Source organism: Cheilinus undulatus, linkage group 12 (genome assembly GCF_018320785.1).
Source record: "Cheilinus undulatus linkage group 12, ASM1832078v1, whole genome shotgun sequence".
In the NCBI taxonomy this organism is placed as follows: Eukaryota; Metazoa; Chordata; class Actinopteri; order Labriformes; family Labridae; genus Cheilinus; species Cheilinus undulatus.
The window spans coordinates 18,399,567-18,423,593 of record NC_054876.1 but is presented as its reverse complement, the minus strand read 5'-3'; the positions used below and the strand labels follow the sequence as shown (position 1 = coordinate 18,423,593).

At 39.3% G+C, this 24,027-nt stretch overlaps 1 protein-coding gene across 2 annotated transcripts in view; it reads left to right on the top strand.

Annotated features, from left to right (window-relative positions):
• Positions 1–15,053: 15,053 nt before the first annotated feature.
• The window catches only part of camkk1a (calcium/calmodulin-dependent protein kinase kinase 1, alpha a), a 136,731-nt gene continuing 127,757 nt past the window's right edge, over positions 15,054–24,027 (top strand). For both annotated transcript variants that reach the window (XM_041801638.1, XM_041801637.1), the window contains exon 1: positions 15,054–15,364. The gene's annotated coding sequence lies outside the window, so the exon portion shown is untranslated. The remainder of the gene's footprint in view (positions 15,365–24,027) is intronic.

Genomic DNA, 24,027 nt, shown 5'->3' with positions numbered 1-24,027 from the left:
CTATAGCAAAAGATCACATGTGGAGACGAGCTGTTCAGCTCTATCCACCTCTGTTGTTTCTTCTTGTTTTGAATTCAATAATCTATTCCACAAAAACTGCACTCTATAAGGTAAAACTACACAGTAAACCAACGACAACCAACCTTAAGCCAACCAATATCTAAAGACCTGCAGGCCTCACCTGACTCAGTTAAGATCGGTGTTCATGATCCAACTATAAGAAAGATACCGGGCAAAAATGGCACCCGTGTGAGCGTTCCAAGGCCAAAACCGCTACTGATCAAAAGGAACATAGTCTTTAATATACTTTTGTAAAACACTGTATTTTCTTTCAAACCCTTATTCAGCTTACTTAAAACTGAAATAGAATATCTACTATCAAATTTAGTAGTTTTTTGAATATTATTACAACTCTTCATTCATTCATTTTTTTATTTCATATCTTTAATATTGATGTTAAACTATGATATTTGCACTAAACCATGAACAACTAGAAAAGCTCTTGGAGAGCGCAGACCTCCGCTATTAGCGCTATCTCCCAATAATACAGAATCCTATAAAAAATTCCTGGATCCAGACGGTGATAGGAGGGAGGGACATAAAGCAGTTTTTACTTTTCTGTTTCAGCACAATACCAAACAGTCAGTACAAACTGGATTAGCCAAATGTTACGGAGAGGTTAAGGGCTGCACGTAAAGGTAAAAAATAATGCTGGGCACGTTGAGATCAAAGTGGAAATGTTGAGAATATAGTTGAAATACAATCTTGAGAAAAAGGTCAAAATGTCGAGAAAAAAGTTGAAACTTACTATTACAAACAGCAGATCTGAGACGCTAATGTGAAACATAAGTACTGAAAATATCATCTGTACCTTCACAAACAGCTATCTAACACATAATCTAATGATCTCTGTCGCTATCAGTTAGCAGGAAACGTCAGTAGACACTGAAGACATGACTGGTCCCTGAATTCATCAATAGATTTTACTACACTGAAATTTCTTATGTCGTTCTTTTGCGCTGGTCGGCTAGCAAATCCTGGATATTGTTCCCTGTTGCATTTACTGTCGTACTAAGGGCTCCAACAACTAAGCATGTAAACATCTACCACTGTCATAGGGGAGTAATCAGAAATCCCTGCACAGCAAAAATAGGCTGAAAGTTTCTGGTAGTTGACAACCAGTTCTTAACCGTTTCAGCTCGACCTGAGGCAGCCAGTCCGAATCGGCACCTGGAACCAGATTTCTCTTCAGGAGGACTCTTGCATACCCGTGGTCAGCTTGAAAGATGCCGTAGGGGGGATAGGGCCTGGCGCAGGTCTGGACTTCAGCCACCAGGAGGCCAGAGCTGCACAGAGTCAAGGTTGACACTGGAAACTGCAGAATCAACTCCCACACCTGACCTGAATTCTTAATGAAATATTGGTTTTAAGGCAAGATTTAACAGATTTCTATTATCTTTTCACCACTCTGACAATCACGTGTTTTAAGTCTGTATCCTGGAGTATACATTTACCAAAAGGAGGAAGATCACTCACTGATGTACTTGTGTTTTTTAGGCCTTTGCTGTACAGATCTCAATATCATCAAGGTGTGAAATATTCATTTCTCTCTTTTACTCTTGACTGTGTATTATCGATTAATTCATCTCTGTGCAGAATATCAGTCTCTATGGCACAATAGCTGAGGTCTGTAGTTTTGCCACAAGATGGCCCTGTAAGGCTGATGCAGCATTGAGGAGACAGACCTCAGTCATGTTAGAAGAGTGGATGTTCCTAAAAACTTAGGACAGAAACTCTGTAAGCATCTGGGGACTAAAGACTCTTAATTGTTGAAGTACTGAAATTAGAGTGTTGGTATTTTGGCCTTGCCACTTACATGCAGAAATTATTCCAGATTTTCTGAACCTGCTGATGATTCTATGGACTGTAGGTGGTGAAACCTCCAAATTCCATTCAACTGCATAATGAAGAATGTTATTAATATAGTGTTGGACTATTTGGTGGCACATGCTTTCACATATCAGATAACCTGGCCCAATCATTGGTTGTGAATAACTAAGCTTTTAGAAGGGCTCCTTTTATACACACTCATGATACTATAACCTTTATTAAAGTAAACTACTTATATTTAGAATGTTCCAGGTGTTTATTTTTACATTTACAGGTAACTCTTTCCTTGCTGCTGTCCCAGCCTGTTACCGACATGTTACAGGTATCAAATGCAGAATGTGTGTGTTTCCAAAAACCAATAAAGTTTATCAATTTGAACATTAAATATCTTCATTGTGTTATTACGATCAATCGAAAAAGGCTGAAAAGGACATGCAGATCTCAGAATTCTCTTTTAAATCACAGGTCAAACCATGTCCCAACTTATTAGGAATTGGAGTTTTGCACACTTTCAGTCTTGAATAACTCTGTACACGATATATGTAAAAAAAAAAAAAAAAAAGGCTGATTATTTTTTTATTTATGTTTTTACAAAACTAGAAAGTGGAAAAAAATATATGGGCAATTTATTGTGGAAGATACAGACTTTAACTTAGAAATCAAATGTTATATTTGAAAAAAGACATTCCATCAATGTTATTGTAGCCTAGATACATCTTAGAAAGCAACTACTTAATTTTCTTAAAAACATGTATATATATGTTCACCCATTTAAGGGTTTAACAGTGGTTAGACTGGTTCAGTCTGTCTGTTAGTGGGGAGTGGGGAAGGTACAAAGGTGTGAAGTCAATCTGTGTGTAAATGTCAGTAACTTTTATACACTTTTTAAACTATTCTAACAGTCTAAACGTCAGTAAATGGTATTTTTAATAATGTGTAAATAATCCTCTGGCGCCGCCCTGTGGAATTTTTGAAAACAGCAAGAGAGTTATTTTTGAATACTCCATTGCATTTCCCATACTCATGTTAACCAACATTTATCCCAGATGAATTTAGTTCCTTCCATGTATTTGTCACCTCCTGGTTCACACTGAGTTTTTTTTTTTTTTTTTTTTTTTTGCAAACTCCAAGCAGGCTTTGATGTTTTTTGTACTGAGAAGGGGCTTCCCTCTAGTCACTATAGAGCCCAGATCAGTGGAGGGCTGCAGTGATGTTTGTCCTTGTGGATCTTTGTCCCATCTCCACACAGTCTCTGGAGCTCAGTCAGAGAGACCATCAGGTTCATGGTCATGTCTCTCACTAAGGTCATTCCCATGATTGCTCAGTTTGACAATCCTGTCTCTGATCTCTGCAGGAAGCTCCATTGACCTCATGGCTTGGTTTCTGCTCTGATATGCATTGCCAGAAAAAATGTATTTCATAAAAATGTTGGGCCCTAAGAGACTGGAAATGCACAAAACAATTATGCTGAAAAGCATAATCAATCATTACAGAAGGACACAAAGCCAAACAAATGATTTTATTTCATTTTCATGCAGCATGGATATTTGGTAATTTCTGGAGGAATTTGGGAAACCAGTGTCAGCCAAAGAAAAGGAGACAAATAGGTAGAAAGTATATAGAATTTCTGCCACTTTTTTTTCCTGGCAGACGTTAGCGACCCATGTTTGGGTCCTGTTCCGCTAGTTGAGAACCACTCTTTTATAGGGAAGAGTGTGCCTTCTCAAAGTCTGTCCAATCATTTTAATTTACCACAGGTGGAATTCAGTCAAGGTGTAGAAACATGTCAACAAAGACTGAGAGAATTGGGAGAAACCTGAGCTAAATTTCAAGTGTTTTTGCAAAGGGATTGATTATGTCAGTGTGAAACTTCAGTTTTATATTCAGTTTTTATATTTTTGCAAAGGATATTTGAGCAAGCAACTAAAGATCTGAGAGCAAGCAGACATTTAGAATACTAGTAGGGAATATCTAAGCACAAGGATGCAGTTTTGGGCTCAAAGTCAGGGTTTAATGTAAATTTAAAAGAAAAATCAGAGCCCAAAATTAATAAGTCATGCTTTCAAAAAGTTAAAACTGACTCTTGAGTTTTGCATCTATAATGACCCCATACTACTGGCTGTTAGACTGCTTCAGAGACCGACAGAGATAAAAGCGGAGTGGTTACATGGGGGCTGTGGTCTTAGAGAGCACTGCCCCTTTCCTGTCACAGCCGTGGGGGAAGTTCATTTGAAGTTCATGTCCTTTCTTGGCAACAGTTTCAGCCTCGCAGCACAACACAGTCTGACACTGTGGGATAAGAGGCCGAGCCTCACCCCCAGACTAAAGTATTTTTCTGTCTCAAGGTGCAGTTTCAGATGTGTGTCGTCACAGCGAGCAACCTCTGTTTATTCTCTCATGAGTCATTGTTAAATCAGACGCAGGCCAGCCGCCTGCATGCACACACACATCAGAGTGTGAGAGCACTGAGATGATCTTAATCCAGCATCTGTGACTGCTGCTGACCGGGTCATGACATATTTATTAATGCGTGGGACGACAAAAACAACCAAAATCTTTTCTCTTACAAAAGCAAATAGAGTCAAATCAATAGGAGCAGTGAGAGTTACATAAAAGCACAGATGAAAGTGAATCAAAGAGAGTAGAAACAGTATTTCAGTCCCCTTTCTGCAGATTCTTTAGCAGAGATTAGCCTCTGTGTGTGCTTTTTATAAGTTCATCATCATCAACATGTCAAATTGATTTCTCCTTTCTTTTATCTCATGATGAACACAGAAAAAATATGTGCCAGAAAGTCCATATTGTAGACATTTTTCATGTGTCTTTCTTTGCCATGCTTCTGTCCTAAAATGCTCTTACTGAGCGGGGCATGAATACGGCCAAAGAAGGCTTTGTTCCACAGCAGGTTAAATGCAATTTAAAAAGATTTAAAAGATTAAACAGAGTTGACTTCAGCCTTACTTTGGAGAAAGCACATTTTCTATTTTAACAGTCTTGTTACAATGTGACAAATCTATTATCTCATTGTCAGAGTTTTCAGTCAGACCTCCAGTGCTTGTTCCTATACTTCTGTTTTTGTATTGCTTTATAGACCTTATGTTTTGTAACATTGTGGTTTATGTATCTAACTGTATGTTTATAAATGAGATTTGGTCACTGAATTATGTATTTTTCACACATTTGGAGGCCCAGCTTGTGACATGAATTTGAAGTTGGCAAGACACCAGCTGTCTGTGCTGCACATCAGCTCCATGCTCTGTATATAAAGATAATTAACGTGGTTCATTATCCCCCATGAAAATGTTTCAATTCTATTTTAAAAAATCTTGAAACAAGTAATTTTTATATTTCATTATCATCTTAGTTCCATCCATCCGTCCATCCATTATGAAAGAACAAAAACGAACAGGTGTTACAAAAAATAATAGCAGACTAAAATAACAATATCAAATAAAGTAAAACCTTGAGAAAGGTTACACAAGGAGCAGAAAAAAATACACATAAAAATATATGTTATATAAATAATATGTATTAAAGTGTGTGTGTGTGGGGGGGATAATTAAATACAACTTGACAATGATACATAGGCAACTTAAATGTTGGGGGTTTTTTCTATAAAGAAGGAAGTGCCATAATATGATGGAACATATTTCTTTTTTAAGATTTTTAAACAAAATCTGGCAGTTACATTTATGAAATAACCATACTAACAACACTACAGACTGAAAATAGATTTCATAAATAAAACAGCCATCAGAGGTTTAATCTGGGATGATAATGTATAAACCTGGTTTATAAGTAGTCACATGAATGGTAGCTCCCTTTAGCTTTTTTAACTTTAGCTTAAGTTAACATAGCTGCGCAAGCTTTGTAATTAATGTTACTTTATAAGCCAATGTAGCTAAGTTAGCTTTAGCAACATGGGCATTAGCAAACTGTTTAACTTGGCTAAGCTTCAGCAATGTACATAGCTATGTCAGCTATGTTAACTCTGTACCCATGTAGCTATGTAAGACACATAGCTGTGTAAGCTACATAGCTATGTAAGATACATATAGCATTGTGAGCTATAGCACATATTGATATGCTTATGCAGCTGCTTTTTGAGCTTAAGCTCTATAGCTCTGTAGCTCCGTTAGCTTTGTGGCTATCAATAGCTAAGATAGCTATTGCAATGTGAGCTTAAGCGCGACTTGATAGCTATTGCTTTAGCTATCATAGCTAAAGCTAACTTAAGATGCAGATAATGTGGATGCATAGCTTATGTAGTTGCTGTGTGCGCTAAGCTTGAGCTCTGTTAGGTCTGTAGGTCCTTTAGCTATGTAGCTCAATACCTTACTGTAGTTTAATTAAGCATTATGAACTTTAGCACAATTGATATTTATGTTTTAGTAAACATAGCTACGGCTAAGTTAGCTACGCAGATAACGTAGCTGCTTTGTGAGCTTAGCTCTAGCTCAGTTAGCTATGTAGCTGTGTTACCAGTGTAGTTTACAAAGTCCAAAGAGCTACGTAAGCTATGCTTGCTGTGTCCTTTTTTTTTATGGAGGAGTCTTTTCCTGTTATCCGACTGTTTATTTGGCTTTATTTTACATTTTGTAATTAGGTTTATAGATCAGGTTTTTGACTTTAACTTTTGGTATCCTAACCATTATCTTAACCCTTACCCATAACCCTAAACAGAAGTTTAATCCAATTTTATTTTATAATTTTTAACGTGGATTTCCATTCTGAGATATGCTGGTCATGACGAAGGGTCTGAGAGAGTGGAGAAATAAGCCAGATTGTCTTGTGCTTTTTCCTCTTAAAAGGCTATTTTTAAAAAAATGAATGAGAACTGTCCTAAGGGCACAAAGTAGCAGGAAAGTGGCAAAAACAGGTTAAAAGGGGCAAAGGTGGGCTGAAAGTTGGGTTACCAGTGGCAAAAACAGAGTGAAAAAGTGTTGGAAAGTGTCATGACTAAACAGTTACAACTTCTGACCCAATAATAGCTTGGCACACTTTTCAGCTCCAAAATGAGGGAACTGTTAGACAGGATGCTAGCACCAATGCTACTGATCCAACACATGCACTGATATCATCAATAAATCACATCTTGGGAGGGCCATGGGCCCAGCCAAATCTGCAAATCGGCAGACCTGTTGCCAAGTACATCATACGACCCAATTTAAAGAATACCAAACTATTCCTTTAAGGGGCAGTGGTGGAATTACTTTACTTTACTGTGACTGCAGGGAGATGCTGCAGTGGCTTAAGAGTGGTGAAAGAGACAATAAAGCATGCCATTAAAAAATGTTTTGGACTGATGGATCTTAATTACATTACAGTTAATCACTAATGCGGACATCCCTAGTTCTTACGTTTGTTAATTTACAAAAGGACTCATCTTCTTTTGGATCCAGGCAAGGGGATTTATTATGGAAATGAAAAACAATTTCTTGTCTTGTTTAATGGTATAACCCAGGCCGAGGTTCCTATTCTGTATTACATAATCTTTTCTTATTTTGTCTTATTTTTTTGTCTTTACTAAAATCAAAATGTTAGTAATCTGAAGTTTTACCACCTGCTCCCTATTGTTTCGGGATTTTTTCAGTGAAGCCCCTCTCAGGCTCGACTCCACTCTGTGTGAATGGAGCTGAGCTCTCAGCTCCCTGTGTTGGAGTGTTTATGTTTCTTTGGGACGTTGCCCAGGTTGACCTTCTTCTTCCTGCGTCCCTGTGAGGTTTGAGGTGGAAATAACGGCCTAATACTAATGAGGTCCCCTTCTATTTTCCCAGCAACCCGTGGGACACCACCTTCAGAGAACTTCCTCCAGAGGGGCTCAGGGTCATTCCCCAGGTAAGCTGTGAGGAAGGACAAATATGGCTGTGTGCTAATTGGCAGTCACACAGGTGTACAGAGGGTAGGTCTGGTTGTGTTGAAGAAGAAGTAAAGAGATTATGTTTTTTCATGAAGAAAATGTAAGGATCTATGTGTGACTGCATTTGAGAAGGTAAAAAAACCCTTTGTTGACTTCAGAAGAAAAAGTACACATGAAACATCCATAACCTTAAACCCATAAGGTAAAAGTAGTGTAACAACCCCTCCTGCTGGTCTTAAAAAGTCATTACAGACACAGTGTAACATGTTTAATTGAGTTTTCAGTGACACCTTCTCTTTTTTCTATCCTGCAAATGCAAAGTGACCAGACATTAGTGCATCTGGCTCTTTTTTTAAGAAAAAATGGAGACTCTTCTATAATATTCTGCACATTGTTACTTGTTCAGATCTTTGACTAAGAAATGTTACAGTACAGGGATCTAGACTGTAGGTGCTCAGGACATTTTGCAGGCCTGGTTTGGATCGAGTTTGCTACTTACAGGGTAGAGTCACTCACTGTACACCAATCTAAGAGGCAACACAAGATATGATATTAAAGGGATATTTCTGTATTTTGTTAGTTGGGTTGAATATGGTATACTTTGGTAATAGTAGTTATTTAGCCACAAGAGACTTAATTGCCCCTTTGAGGAGAGACTGCTGAGGTAACAGGCAAAGAAGCTACCCAGATAGCAATGTGTGACTGGACCAGACATGGGCCACATGTAAAATTTTTGGTCCAAATTGGGGAACTGGGTTCAGCCCAGTGTCTTTTTGCACAATGGGCTGGCTTAATCTGATGTGGACTCACCTGATGAAACTGTAACAGATTATGACCAGAACAGGTCCAGATTAATGGAAACCAATGAATGAATGAATGCCCAAATCTTGTGCAAATACACGACTTTTGTTGTTGTTGTTTTTTTTAAGATTTATTTTTGGCCTTTATTTTGATAGGACAGTGGATAGAGTCGGAAACAGGGGAGAGAGCGGGGAGAGACATGCAAGAAATGGTGCCATGGGCCGGATTCGAACCCAGGTCGCCTGCGTATATGGCATGCACCTTAACCACTCAACTACTGGCACGCCTGACTTTTGTTATTTTTAAAAGGAAAACAACTCAGTGCTGTTCTTTGTTCTTTTAACGAAGAATGATGTCAAATTCTGATAAAACTGGCGCTTTAGCAGCATCCACTATGCGACCCATTGATCACTCATGACTCAGGTTTCTTTTTCAATGACGTTTGCTTTATGACTTCATAAACACCATAGAACTAAAAATACAAACAAATACATACAAACAGACAAAAAGTTTATTGTTAAATTAATACATTTTTCATAAAAGAAAACTTTCTTATTAAAACAAATGTTCATATAATCATATGCAAACAAAAGGCATTGGGCCAGATCTACTAAACAATCACGGAACAAAACGAGACGGAGATGTTTTAAAGCTAAATGCAAAGCTGGAACTACACTCCAGACATGGCTGCTGCACTGTGTCACTCCGCTCAGTGGTTTAGTCAAGAAATAGTTCCAAGTATTTGCTTCATGCGTAGTAATGTTACACAATTATATGTTATTATTTCATAGCGTGGTGAATGTGCAGGTCACAACTTGTCCACGAGAGTGTTTTGGATTTGTTGGATTGTGTATTTGATGAGTTTGATGAGGGAAAGCCAAAAATACCATCTGCTTACATTGAGTTGGCACAGCAGCTCCAAACTCGGCAGCACCGATCTAAAATTAGCTTGCACGGACAACTAAAGGTAACAAACCTATTACTAAGACTATAGGGATTATGGCAATGGACGAATTTGCCAAAATGTTGAAGTATCCCTTTAAGTTTAAACCAAGCATCAGAATGGGGATGAATGGGGATTTTGAATATGGCATGGTTGTTGGTGCCAGACAGGCTGGTCTGAGTATGTCAGAAACTGCTGATCCACTGGGATTTTCACACACAACCATCTCTAGGGTTTCCAGAAAATGGTCTGAAAAAGTGAAAATATTAGGTGATGAAAATACCTTGTTAAAGTCAGAGATCAGAGGAGACTGGCTGGACTGGTTTAAGATGATAGAAAGGCAACAGTAACTCAAATAACCACCCATGACAACTAAGGCATGCAGATTACCACCTCTGAATGCAAAACACTTGAAAACCTTGAAGCAGATGGGCTACAGCAGAAGACCACACTGGGTGCCACTCTTAAGTGCGAAGAACAGGAAACTGAGGCTAAAATTCACATGGGCCCACCAAAATTAGACAATAGTAGATTGGAAAAATGTTGTCTGGTCTGATGAGTCTTGATTTCAGCTGTGACACTCAGATGGCAGGGTCAGAATTTGGTGTAAACAACATGAAAGCACAACTCCATCCTGCCTTGTATCAACAGTTCAGGCTGGTAGTGATAGTGTAATGGTGTGGGGGATTTTTTAACATGGCACTCTTTGGGCCCCTCAGTACCAGCTGAGCATCATTTAAATGCCACAGCCCTCCTGAGTATTGTTGCTGACCATGCACATCCCTTTATGATCACCTGTCTTCTGATGGCTACTTGTAGCAGGATAATGCACCATGTAAAAATGCTCAAATCATCTCAAACTCGTTTCTTGAATGTGACAGTGAGTTCACTGTACTTCATTGTCCTCCACAGTCACCAGATCTCATTCCAATAGATCACCTTTGGGATGTGGTGGAATGGGAGATTTGCATCATGGATGTGTTTCTTCAATAGTAAGAGCCCAGCAAGAGTAGCTTGCTTTTGTGGATATGACTTCATTGAATCTGGCAATATTTTAATTTTAGCACGTCCAGTCGGCAAGGACCGCCCCATGTAAACTCATACCCTGCCAACACCCTACCAATCATTCTGCTAATCCCGCTTTGTTTGGTGCAATGGTGCTAAGCAGCTGTGATTGCTAGGCGAATCCAGCAAATTGTGACTGGATCCAGCTCAGAGTCAGCTGAATTCTGGGTAGGCTATATAGCACTACGGATAGGTGTTGAAGCTCTGCAAAAATTTGTGAATTTTAGGTCAAAATGCATCAAAGCTGTTGACTTAAATGTGCAGTAGCTTGAACAAAAAAAACTTATTGTTTTTGCTCCATAAAGCCTCTGTCTGGCACTGTTTTGCAATGCAACAAATAGGCTGCGAGTTCTTCCACCTCAGTTAATCGTTTTGAAGGTAAACATGTGGAGCCAACAGTGGCTTCTTTAATTGTCATCCATTAAGAGAATTAAGTGACAGCCATAACTTACTTCACTGACAAATTTCCAGTCTGTTCTCTTATGGGTTTTTCCAACTTATCTTCTGAAGGTTGAATAGGCGCCATAATACACTGGTGTCCAATGAAGCCACATGTGGCTTGTTTTCAGCATGATTATAGCACAGTCAAAGGGTTTCAGGGCACGTTTGCATTGGAAATCTTTTGTTTCATCTCGTGTGTCATTGTGAATGACAATCAAGAAATCGTCTGAGACATCCCAACAGAAAGTCTAGCATGTCAGATTTTTGTCCTGCTTTCTGTGATTTATTACATGATTTTAGGGATGTTGACCAATGAGAGCACAGAGCGCTCTGCATGTTCAGCAGACACAAATGTAAACAAACTAAAAGACAAAGCGAAGAGTGATGAGGCTGGTGCTGTGAGATGAAACTGTGAGACAGAGGAAAAGTTTGTCGAGCTCTAACAACATCCCTGCTTTTACAAAGCATTGCTGAGGAATGACCAGGACAGACTAAAAGAAGAGAAATTTTGGAAGGAACTAGTTGATGCACTCTAGCAAGCAAGTAAGTGCCATTAGCTTTAATATCAAGCAAGCAGAATGCTTGGAGAGACAAACAAATAGTTCAGTAAATACAGTGTGTTTATAGTCAGCTGTGCAGGTGTAGTCCAGTCTAACATCATAATTGTGGTTGTGAGGACTGGTCAGGTAGCACTGTTTCTGAAATCCCTGTCAGTGAAGTAAAAAAACAAGAATCTCTGGCTCTATCATCTCCAAAGTAACCATGGTAACAGACTTACAAACACCATACAAAAAAAAACAGATAAAAGAGAAAGTTAAAATGGATCAGAATAAACAAGAATAAAACATTTTCATAAAAAACGTGTCAATGTTAAACGTTCTCAGTTCACCATAAAAAAAAAAAAAAAAAAACATGCATGGGTGGACCTTAGCAGACTGTGTCTGTGTTAGCATCAAAGGTCAAGGAAATGTCAATGAAAGTGCCAAGAAACTTGTATTGATGTGAAACTTCCACAGCAAGCCTATGAATAAAAACAAGGAAAATTTAGGGGCTTTTTTCTTAAAACCAATGATCTTTTCTTACAGGGATATTTCAACATTTTGGCAAATTTGCCCATTGCCATAATTCCTATAGTCTTAGTAAAAGGTTCATTACCTTTGGTTGTCCGTGCAAGCTATTTTTAGATCAGCACTGCTGAGTTTGGAGCTGCTGTGCCAACTCAATGGAGACAGATGGTATTTTTGGCTTTCCCTCATCAAACTCATCAAATACACAATCCAACAACTCCAAAATGCTCTCGTGGACAAGTTGTGACCTGCACATTCACCACGCTATGAAATGATAACGTATAATTATGTAACATTATGACACATTAGGCAAATACTCTGAACTACTTTCCGAGTAAACCACTGGGCAGAGTGACACAGTGCAGCAGCCATGTCTGGAGTGTAGTTCCAGCTTAGCATTTAGCTTTAAAACATCTCCGTCTCATATCGTTCCATGATTATTTCATAGCGTGGTGAATGTGCAGGTCACAACTTGTCCACGAGAGTGTTTTGGAGTTGTTGGATTGTGTATTTGATGAGTTTGATGAGGGAAAGCCGGAATACCATCAACCTGAGTCATGAGTTGGCACAGCAGGTCCGAACTTGGCAGCGGTGATCTAAAAATAGCTTGCACGGACAACTAAAGGTAACGAACCTATTACTCAGACTATAGGGATTATGGCAATGGGCAAATTTGCCAAAATGTTGAAGTATCCCTTTAACTTTTGAGATGATGAACCCTCACACCAATTAATAAAACAATTCACCACATGGCCATGATCAGTGTCCTGGTCATTATGAAGTGATACAATCACGGCCACCCACAGAATTGGCTGGGCTGCTGAAACTCCCAGTGAACAGATCCTCCTTAGTTGTGATTTATCAATTATGTCAGTACATGTTTGTTGGACCAGTGGCATCGGGGCTAGCTTTCTTGCTAACAGTTACCTCATTTTGGAGCTGAAGAAAGTGTCAAGTGGTTATTTGGATCTAATATTGAAATGATTACACCAGGCCACTTTAAACCCCTTTTCACCACATTCCCCACTCATTTTTCCACTTTTAACCCATTTTTACCAGTTATTGCTGCTTTAAGTCTATTTTTGCAGCTTAAAGCCACTCTTAACCCATTTATACCACTTTATACCAAACTTAATCCATTTTTGCCGGTAATTTTTGCCACTGTTAACCCATTTTGCCACTTTTATACAATGTTTGCTACTATTAACCCCGTATTGTCACCTTATTGACACTTAACCAATATTTGCCTATTCCCATTTTTCTCACATTTTTGCCACCTTGTAAAAATGTTTACCTTTTTTTGCCACTTATTACCAGTTCTAACCATTCTTTGCCCAGTTTAAACCATTTTTGCCACTTTAACTAATTGACGCTCACTGCCACTTTTAATCAACTTTTGCCACTTTTTTTTTTTACCAATTTTTGCCAATTTAGACCAATTTTTGCCACTTTTTGTGCCATTTTAACATGTTTTGCCACTTTTAACCATTTCTGCTTCTTATTCACACTCTTAACCCATTAGTTCTTAACCCATTTTCACACCTATTTTGTCCATTTAAACCCAGTTTTGCATCTTTTGACCCATTATTTCTTCTCATTGCCATGTTTAACCAAGCTTTGCTGATCTTTTAGACAGTTTTGCCACTTTTGTCACCATTATCCCATTAGTGCTATTTTTTGTTGATTTTTGCATCATTTCACAATTATTCAATTACTCACTGAAGTTGTCTCACTTTCTTCTATTTCCTTTTCTGGCATCCTGAAATCTGATATTAATTTCTAATTGGTTTAGTTCTATGTGCACATCCACATTGTTAACATTACCCTAAAATGTAATTCTGTTTTACGAAAATGGGTTTGCACATTCAAACATATTGTTCTATGCAGTAAAACGTGACATTAACAATCACCAGCTCATCTGTGAACTTCATAATATCTGCCTTCATTTCGACTTTGGTACTCATTTGAGTCTAAAATAAATAACAGGGGTGAGAGGACACACCCCTGAGGGGAGCTGGTGGAAGATTAAAGCACCTTTGATAAAACACCATTACTCTTACCCTCTGAAGGTCTGTTTTCAGCTAGTCAGCATACCACACCCTGGCCCACATTATGATTGTTTTTGAGACGATCAGCTAAAATGTGAGGTTGTATTCAGTTAAAAGCAGAAGAAAGTCAACAAAAAGCAAGCGAGCAAAATTTTTCTTCCCTTTAAGATGGCCCAGTACCATAATGTGTTTATATTAATAAAACTACACCTATGGGTTTGTTTGAATCATTCTAGAAGTTTCACATAATTTATAATCATGTAAGAGATGTGGCTTGTAGTTTTGATGCTTTTCTGTTGAGCATTTGGATATTTCTCTGTCTTTGCTACCTGAAAAGGATGTTTCTAAATATTTTTTCACTCAAACTCCTAAGTTTTTACTTATTACCGCCCCTTCCTTCAGGATTTAAATTGGTTGTGAAGTCCAAAGCTGATGAGTTTGTTTCCTACATTTTGAGCAGAATTCAGACGCCTCAATAATGACGTTGTTACCCTCTGAAATCAGAGATGACTGCTCTGCTTGTCCTCCCTGATCACTCAGACATTCATTTGAGTTTTGTCGGTTGGAGAATAAATGAGGACTTGACCACTAGAGGCGCTATTTCCGCTTCTGCTGCATAAATACGGTGCCTGATAGTGTAAGATTCAATAGGGCAGCAGGGGAGGTAATTGGCATATGGCACCTGAGATGTTGAATGGCTAAAGGTGTTTTACATCATGTGCTGTGATGCAAACATAAATTATGACACTGTGGGAGCTTGCAGTGGGGTGATAATGGCACATAGTTGGTCACTCTGCAGAAACAAGGCGGATCTTAGGACCCGTGGCTCTGTGTCTCTTAGAATAATAAAAGTTGGTGTTAACCGTGTGCTTCGACGCCCCTCGAAGCGGACTTAAACTGTGAGAGAAGGCAGCTGTGTGCAGGGTGCTGCGGTGCAACAGCAACCAGCTGATCTGCTGCCTCTGTGCGCGTGGAGCCTCTGTATGTGCGCGCGCTCTGACGGGCTGGTGTGGGCTGGTCCGTCCGTGTTTTCCGGAAGAGAGGGTGTGAAACATGGGACACATCTGAGGTCAGCAGCTGATCCCGCTGCCTGCCACACAGAAAGCGTGTCTGTGTTGATGTCTTTCAGTGACTGTGGGACCAGAATCTGCGGTGATCGGAATCTAACAGGCTCCGTGCGTCCGAACGGGACGCCTCGGGATCACAGGGACGCTTAGAGGGGCTCAAACACACCCGGGCTGTCATTTGGGTGAGTGAAACTTTTACGATCATCTTATCTGTGCCGCAGTGATCTGTCGGTTTGTGCGCTGTGTTTAAGAGGAAGTAGTGCTGAATATGCTCCAGCGCTGCAGCTGGATTACCCTGCACGTGCTTTACTGTTGTTTACAGACCGATCGGAAGGATATTGACTCCTCTGCAGCTGCTGTGGATTTTAACCACTTTACGCACAATGCACCATGGAACTGGAAGCTGCACCAGAATGAAGCATGCTCGCCAGTAATGTGCTATTGATCCGTGTCATGCACCTGTCGTAAAATACTGGCGCCTCACCCCTATGGGACTTTTGTGAGGGATTTAATTTAAGTATTGTTAAAACTGAAGTACGAGGTCCCATCACGGACTCTCTGTGCGATCCAAGCGGTCCACAACTAAGGAAGGATTTAATTTCACTTTCCTTTTTAGGAGATGGTGCAGAACACCAAGGGATGTCTGATTTGATCACAGGATTCCCCTTCAGTCCATAAATATTGATATGTTATGGTACTGAGTGGTAAAATTAATAAATTTACCAGTCAATAAACATGGATGGAGTATTGATCTGCCATTCAAGCAATGTATTTCCTCATTACAGATTCACAAAGTGCAGATTTAAAGCATAATTATCACACTGTCTTTTAGTATAGAATAGAATAGAATAGCTTTAATGTCATCGCACGCTGTAGCTACGGTGAAATTTTCTTTGCTACACTTAAAATAAGGACAACATAGAAAAAAATAACAAACTCATGCATGGCTTAACATTCTTTTTTTTTTTAAACTACCGGCCACTGTGACCAGTAGTTTTCCAAAGTTACTAGCCACTCTGAATTTTCACTAGCCACAAATGTCTTGTTGGAAATAACATCATAAATGATTAAGGTTCACCATATCATACTTAAATTTTCTTGATCTAGATCTGCAATCTTTTGAATCATAAATGAACACTGCGCTTTCAACTTTAAAGTATTTTTTCCTCATCCACCTGAGAGAAAACACAAATTGACCAGCAAAGTTTGAAGTCAAATATAAATTGAATTAAATCTAGCGCTTTGAAATTATTTTGAAAAAGACTTGACCCCTTTATGTGCAAAACAGCCAATTGCAGTAAGCATGTACCACTGTAACAGTGATCACAAACACTGACAGAACAGCTGTGCCCAGTTAGAGTAAAGCACAGGATGTGTCAGCCATAAATTCAGCCTGGCACTGCACTACCTGCCAGAGCTGAAATCCACCTGCATCGGCTGGTTGGTGGATGTTAAAGTCCCCGTAAAGTGATCAAAAAAAATCTTTATTGTAGGTTGGTAGTATGACAGGTAGCTGAGTTATGACCCACCAGGCCAAATTTCAGTCACGAAAAACATCTAAGTTGATCAAATTAAGCTTCAAAATCATGAAAGATGAGGCAGTAAAATCTGCTCTAGAATTGCGTGGTTGTGTCAGTTGAATGAACTGAAGCCATGCCCACTTAGGAGAAATACGATCCTCTCAAATAAAAAACACTTCTGATCAGCTGCCTGGCTGTGCACCAGAACAGAGAGACAGAAGTTTGGGATTGAATTTACTGTTTTCTGGCACAAATAATACTTTTAATGACTCACAGGCTGACAGATTTTGGAAATTTACCTCACAATATATAAAAACACAGCATGGAACTGGCTATTAACTTTCAATGAAGGCAGTGACAGACTGTACTGGGATGAACTGCTTGGTGATTTTGTATTGCTGTAGTGTTGGGGGTGTGGGGTAATTCCCCATCAAGACTGGTGATGTCATGAGCCTCTATATCTGCCCTACTCATATTAAACCAAGCAAGGAACGACTTTCTAATAGTCGAAATCAAAAATTCAGTCAGGCATAGATCTCAGTGTTTTCATGTGGTAACAACAACCATATTCCAACAGACACAAAGTTTGGATTTTACTCTACATGGACTTTATGTCAAGCCCTGGTTACATGGTATGTTTAAAAGTTAAGACAGATGAAAAAATGGAGGTAGAAAGTTTCTGAAAGTCTTGTGCAATCTACAGTGTTACACACATTAAAACAAAAGGTTCAAGAAGAAAAGAAATGCACATAATTATTCAGTCATATTGCACCAACAGTATTGTACATATGAAAAATAATGGTATCACACCTCAAAAGTTTGCAACCATTGTGCACATGCATACAATGGTATTTCAAAGCAGAATAATCACTATGAGCTTAAAGTTGCTCATTAAATGAATGCACCATTGATGATGCACCTGCATAAATGTCAAGCACACATGCTCACAGTGCCACATGTGAGTCCGGTAAGGATCAGTGTTCACTGTTCTTGGGGGGTTGGCAGTGGCGTTTGTGGCACTGTTCCTGGAGTGTTCACCTTAGCGTTTAAATCCAATATGTCTGGACATACAGTCAAACAAAACAGTTGTTGGTTATCCTCCTATGTAAATTTCTTACATCCTCCCAAAAATTGGTTAAAGAAATAAAACTGCAGAAATGGCTCGCCACATATTTGTAAACAGAGTCCATGGTAGAAATGACAGTTAATGCTGAAAATTCAATACTCTGATGTGATAACCAGCAGGGATGTCTTACACTTTTAACTCCATCAAACTGAGGTGTTTCTTAATTGAGGAGTCTGGACAACAGCACTGGAAAACAGAAAAACAAAAGGGGTTAGAATCTTCACAGAAAACTACACACTAATCACAGAAATTTTCAAAGATAGAGCTAGAGTAGGAACTTTATACCAGGGGCAGCCTTCCTGAAATCATCTAGAAATTTCCAGGTCATGTGTAAAATGAGCTTCTGTATGCTCTAGTAAATCAAAACCTGTGATTTTTGGGTCCTATTTTTATGAAATGACCTCATTTAGCACGTTATCCATGTTTCCACAGCTCCTCTCTAGCCTACAGTGACTTGGTATCAAATTAACAAAAAGCCCTGGCTTCACTTCTGCCTCTAGTGGTTCTCATTCCCCTGGACTGACAGGTTGTTTAATCCGCCTTTCATGAGACGCGGGGCTGAATTGTTCTTTTGTTTTGCATGAAAGGTGACTTCAAATGAAATCATCCTATAGTGCTGCGCCTTGAAACAGTGAGGCTGTAAATGACGTTCTGTCTGCTCAAACAGAAAACCACTGTCAGCTGTGGTCGAGTAACTCTGACAGTTTGGTGATTTAAATATTCACTGGATAATATTTAAAACAGGCTCTGCTGAGCTGGTTGAAGGCTGAAATGCAAATGTGCTGATGTGTTTGTGTGTATTCTTGCTAAGCAGTTTAACTTCCCCCTTGTGAGGTTACACCATGTTTTAGGCAACTGTGCAACAACTGTGTGACAGGCTTGTTTCAGGACAATGAAGGATTTCCAGACCAGATGACCTTTAAGGATGTGTCTTGTATTGTGTCTTTCCTTCCTGTTCAGTCACTCTGTGTTGAAGCAACATTGTGGTTTAGCAAGATATTTTAAAGAAGAGACAATGTAAAGAATGTGCACAGAAAAGTTTTGATTATAACCAGGATCTCTTTTTTGTAGTCTTTCTGATCCAAATTCCAAAATTGTAAATGCCACTAATTAAACAATGAATGCATTAATGATGCAAAAACTGCAAAAGTGATGACAGGCAGTCTTCTATGCTACATGGTGCACATTCTCCAGTTGGCTGTCCAAGATTACGTTTCCTGACAGTGCAACATCTTGGATGTGGTTGCACTAGGACAAAAAAATAGCTGGACACCTTGAATATTCTCCCCTTGCCTACTCAGGCCTGCAGGTTGCAGGTGCATTCAAGCCAAAGGACGGCAGCAGGATGTCTCCACCTGGTGGAATAGTATGTTTTGCATGATGCTAAGCTCCTCAAAAAAACAAAACAAACAAACAAAAAAAACCCCCACACACACATGCTCGTGATCTATGCCTCTGATTATGATCTCCCTGCAACTTAAGTGGAGATTAGGGTTGGGTGTTGTTTGGGGTTTTCACCATATTAGTGCTAAATCAAAATGGTTCCAGGGTCCAAACGGTGCCTGAATACTTTTATATCAAAGACAACTTCTAAAGTAAACACAATAAAAAGCCCACAAGCAGAGCAGAGACATATTTCAGGCAACAAAATGAATTAAAGATGTTTAAAGGTGCCATTAAATTGAAAGAAATGAACATATTGCACTTTGTGTATGAGGTAGCACTGGCTGTCAACAGTAGGTGGCAGTATGACAAAGCAAGCTGTTAATATGTAGAAGTGACCAGACCAGCACTGATATTTTTTATCATGTAAAATTAAAAGGAGATTGGACATTTTATGTTAGAGATGTTACGGTTGTTATGGTGGGGGGCACAACAGCAAAACCGTGAAATTAATGTCTGAATGTGTAGAGGGGCAGAACTTGATCATACTTGTGAGATTTGAAGCAAATCGGATGTTTCATATTGGAGTTACTGGAAAAAGTAGGGTCAGCACTCAAAATGTCCTTTTTAAACGTTTATTTAGGCTAACAGGCCACAACGGACGCGTTTCGACACGTAGGTCTTCTTCAGCGTTGTAGACGAAGAGTGGAAGGGCACCTTAAATACAGAAAGTAACTAACAGTATAGATACACAACTTGATCATTTTGTGATGTATTTGTACTTGATTAATTTGTGTTCTTATGTACATTGATGTCTTTGTGTTAGGTTTCAATGAGCGGTTGCATCTCACCCAACTAAAACTAAGAGTCTTATTTTTAAGGATATACCTGTACTGTTAGAGTTACTTCCTGTATTTACGGTGCCCTTCCGCTCTTTGTCTACAACGCTGAAGAAGATCTACGTGTCGAAACGCGTCCGTTGTGGCCTGTTAGCCTGAATAAACGTTTAAAAAGGACATTTTGAGTGCTCACCTTCCTGTTTCCAGTTTAATCTTTGTGGTCGTGCACCTACCTTTCAGTTTAGTGTTGGGAGGGTGCTCCTTTTTTTGCTTTTTCATATTGGAGTTACACCAGCTTCCTGTGAAACTGGCGAGATGCCAAAATGCTTGCTGTCAGCAGTGAGGTGCCCTTCAATGAAACATGTCTGTGTTGTGGACAGATATTGAGGAGTACAGTTCAAAATCTGAGCTTGGTAGTTTCAGCACAGTAAGAGGAATAAACAAATAGCCCACTTGTGTCACTTCCTGTTGCCAGTATGTGGTGCTTTGATGAGATGTTTGCATGTAGACATGTTGAGTATCATACTTCTGTCTTGTCAGAAAACTTTGAGGATCAAAGAACAATATATCCAAGTGATATTATAGATTAAAATCATTTAATATCATGAAAAGACCTTATTTTGAAACTAAGGTGAAGCTGGTGGACTTCCTGTTGGGATTTTGGTATGGGTCCAAGATTGTAGGTTTCATAATGACCCATATGCAGACCGAAAATCAAACGCTTAGGTTGAGTGGTGTGTGGGGGCTGAATTTTTTAAGTGATGTAGGAAGAAGAAAATCATAATTCAAACAATGGGGACTGTGACCCTGCCCTATGGTGAAAAAACTCAAGTTTTTGATAACTTTAGATCTCTAACTTGTCTAGAATCAGCATAAAAATTCTGTTGTCCATCAGATGACATCCCTTGGACTAGTTCATCAAAATGTGCAACCTCAAAAATGTTGAAAAAACTGCCATATTTGAGCTTTTCCCTTTATGATCTCACTTCCTATACATATTTTAAGAAGAAAGTATATTAGTTTTTGTTTGTGAGTATTGGAGCATGTTGAGGCCTCCAAATAAGCAATGTATTTGTCCGAATAAATAAAAAAAAGAACTGCTTTAGTTTCAATAGGGCCTTCACTTCAAGGTTGGTGCTCGGGCCCCTAAAAGGACTTTTTAAAGACTAAAACTAGACTAAAAATGCAAAGTGTAGAAATGACTTAAGACATTTCAATCTAACGTCTAGACTAAATTTAGAATAGCTGCCAAATTAACCTTGCTTTATTCCAGTCACTAGATGGTATAAATGAGCATCGTCAGTATCACTTCTGTTTCCCTTAGACACTTTTTGTTGAATGTGCTGACGCATGTAACCCGCTCTACACTCCTTCACGTGGCTTTGCTAATCAAACCGGAGCTTCGACCCAGCTCCTGAAAAAGAGGACACGTCAACAGCTTCCAGCTCCTTCAGCCCCTCTGGGAAATCAGTTGAGAAAGGCGGAGGAGAGAAGGAGGCATTTTATGTGTGTGGATGTGTGTTTATTCTTGCATGAGCAGATTTGTGAGTTTATATTGTTATTACTATATGAATGTCTTTAATAAATCTAGTAAAACATTTTACAAGTTGGTCTGGACAGTGTTCATCTCCAGAACGTCAGGCTAAGCTAAACTGTAAATGAGAGAATAAACAGAGAGTCTTTGCTCTCTGGCTGCTCTGTTCTGCTTCTCTTATTGCTGCAATTTTCTGTGTTTCAATCATCATCCTGATTGATTGTGACACTGAATCACTGTCAAGCTGCGTTCAATTGTTCAAAGTGCTTTTCTTTGGCACACTTGAACCAAAAGACCCTTGTGCCTGCTGGATGTGTACTTGTATGATATATCCTGCACGTGGAGTGCTTTATGATGTGTATGTTGGCTTTAAGGATGTCTGTGTGATTATCATGAAGACATCTACAGGCACTTATAAAGGATGGAAATTACAGGTCATGTATGACCTTAACCTTGGCATTTCCAGATTCATGCATCCATTAAAGGCTAGTATAGTATAGTAAAGGCTTGTTTCTTGATTTGCAGAGTGTTTCTTTATACTGTAGTTTCCCTCTGAGATTTAAGACGTCTTGTAAGGTGTGACTGAATCGTGTCTCCCAGTTAGGAGTGTGAAGATTCTCTGCAGTGCTGGAGAATCTGCACTCAGAGGCTCTTTATTTGGTGTCTGACAGGTTTTTCAAACTACAGCTGTGAGAACAGAGTAGCAGCTGTACCTGCTGTAGAGTCACTGTCACACAGCTAGCACTGTTAGCACAGCATGCACCTCCTCCTCCATGAAATCAGCCCTCAGTTCCTGGAAGCTCTCAAGATGTTTATGGAGACGCAGTGTCAGGGAATCACTGCGGTGTATGCTTACAGCATCTTGAAAGGTTCATCACGCAGGGTTACCAGCAAAACAATGTTTTCTGCTGGGTTAAAATCCTGCTTTTTTTCCCACTCCAGCTCTGGACCGTACATTTTAAAAAGTTAACTGTTCTAGATGATTAACTGTCTTCATTTTTTGTGTTGTACTGAGGGACTATAAATGTTTTGTGTTTTCTGCAGTGTGTATATTATACTTGTGAGCAAAGTCCGCATTTACATGATCACAGTAATCAAATAACTAGGAATAACCTTGCATGCCACATAGACTATTTTATATTCTCATTGATCTAGAAAACCTCTCATAGAAAGTGTTTGGCAATGGTAGGACTTTTCAAAAAATTATCTGAAAGTGATTGGATGAATGTTCTGTCTGTCACATAACTTGCGGGCCAATCAGAGCAACAAGACAAAATGAGGCAGTACACTTACCAAGCTCTTTTACTAACCTAAGTGGTACAGACAAGCGCTGCCATAGTCCATGAAAATTGGAGCAAATTTGTGGCTAAAATTCATGTCTAGACCTATCTGGAGAAGCTCTAGTTGTATAGCTCTTTGTTCTTGTTATAATAAGAAATGCTGCCTAGATCTGATGAAGCTGCCGCTTCCCTACAGCTACATCTGAGCTAATTGCTACAGCGGTAGCAGTCATTGTAAACACTACTTTATAGTACAACTCGACTCCACCTGTAATGATCGCAAACTCATGCTGAAGCAAGTCAAGAGAAGAGTTAAAACACCATTTACGTCATGACAAGCTTACCATGTGGCTCTTTGCTCTTGTTTGTCAACTGCCGCTATGGGCTAATTGCGGTGGCAGCCATTGCTATCAGCTTCCAGTACAGTTAAACCCCATCCGTAGCTACCACCTCGTTCTCCTCAGATGACGCCCACTGGTCTGGAAGTTTTTTTGGGTCTGGCACAACATTGTAGAATGGAATTTTGCAAGATGGATTTGCCTGATGACAGACATGGAATCTAGCAAATCCATCTTTTTTGCAAGGTTAGGAATAACAAAGTAATGGTGAAGATCTGATTTGATGCATTTACATATTATATCTATTGCATGCAATATATTTCACATTCATCTTGGAAACCTCCCATAAAATGTGTTGGAAAGGCCAGGAATTAAAAAAAACATTCCTTAAAGGTGATTGGACAGATGTTTAGTCTGTCACATCCCTTTTGGGCCAAACAGAGCAACTAGACGAAAAGAAGTAGTGCTCATGCTCAGCTCTTGTACTAACCTGAGCCGTACAGGCTAGGCTTGTAGTCTATGCACATCTGTGCTTGTCTGTGGTTAAAATTCATGCTGAAACCTATTGGGAGATTTGCAACATCTTCTCTGCCAAGAGATGCTTTATGTGTGCTTCCTTACTCTTGTCTGAATAAGGAAATGTGGTACAGTTCTGATGCTACTCCTGCCTTTCTACAGCTACATACAGGCTAATTGCAATTGACACTGCTTTATAGTACCAGTTAACCCCACCTGTAGCACTCGCAGACTCATACCAAAGCAAGTAAAGGGAAGAGCGAAAACATCTTTTTTGTCATGACAAGCTTTCAGAGTGGCTCTGCGCTC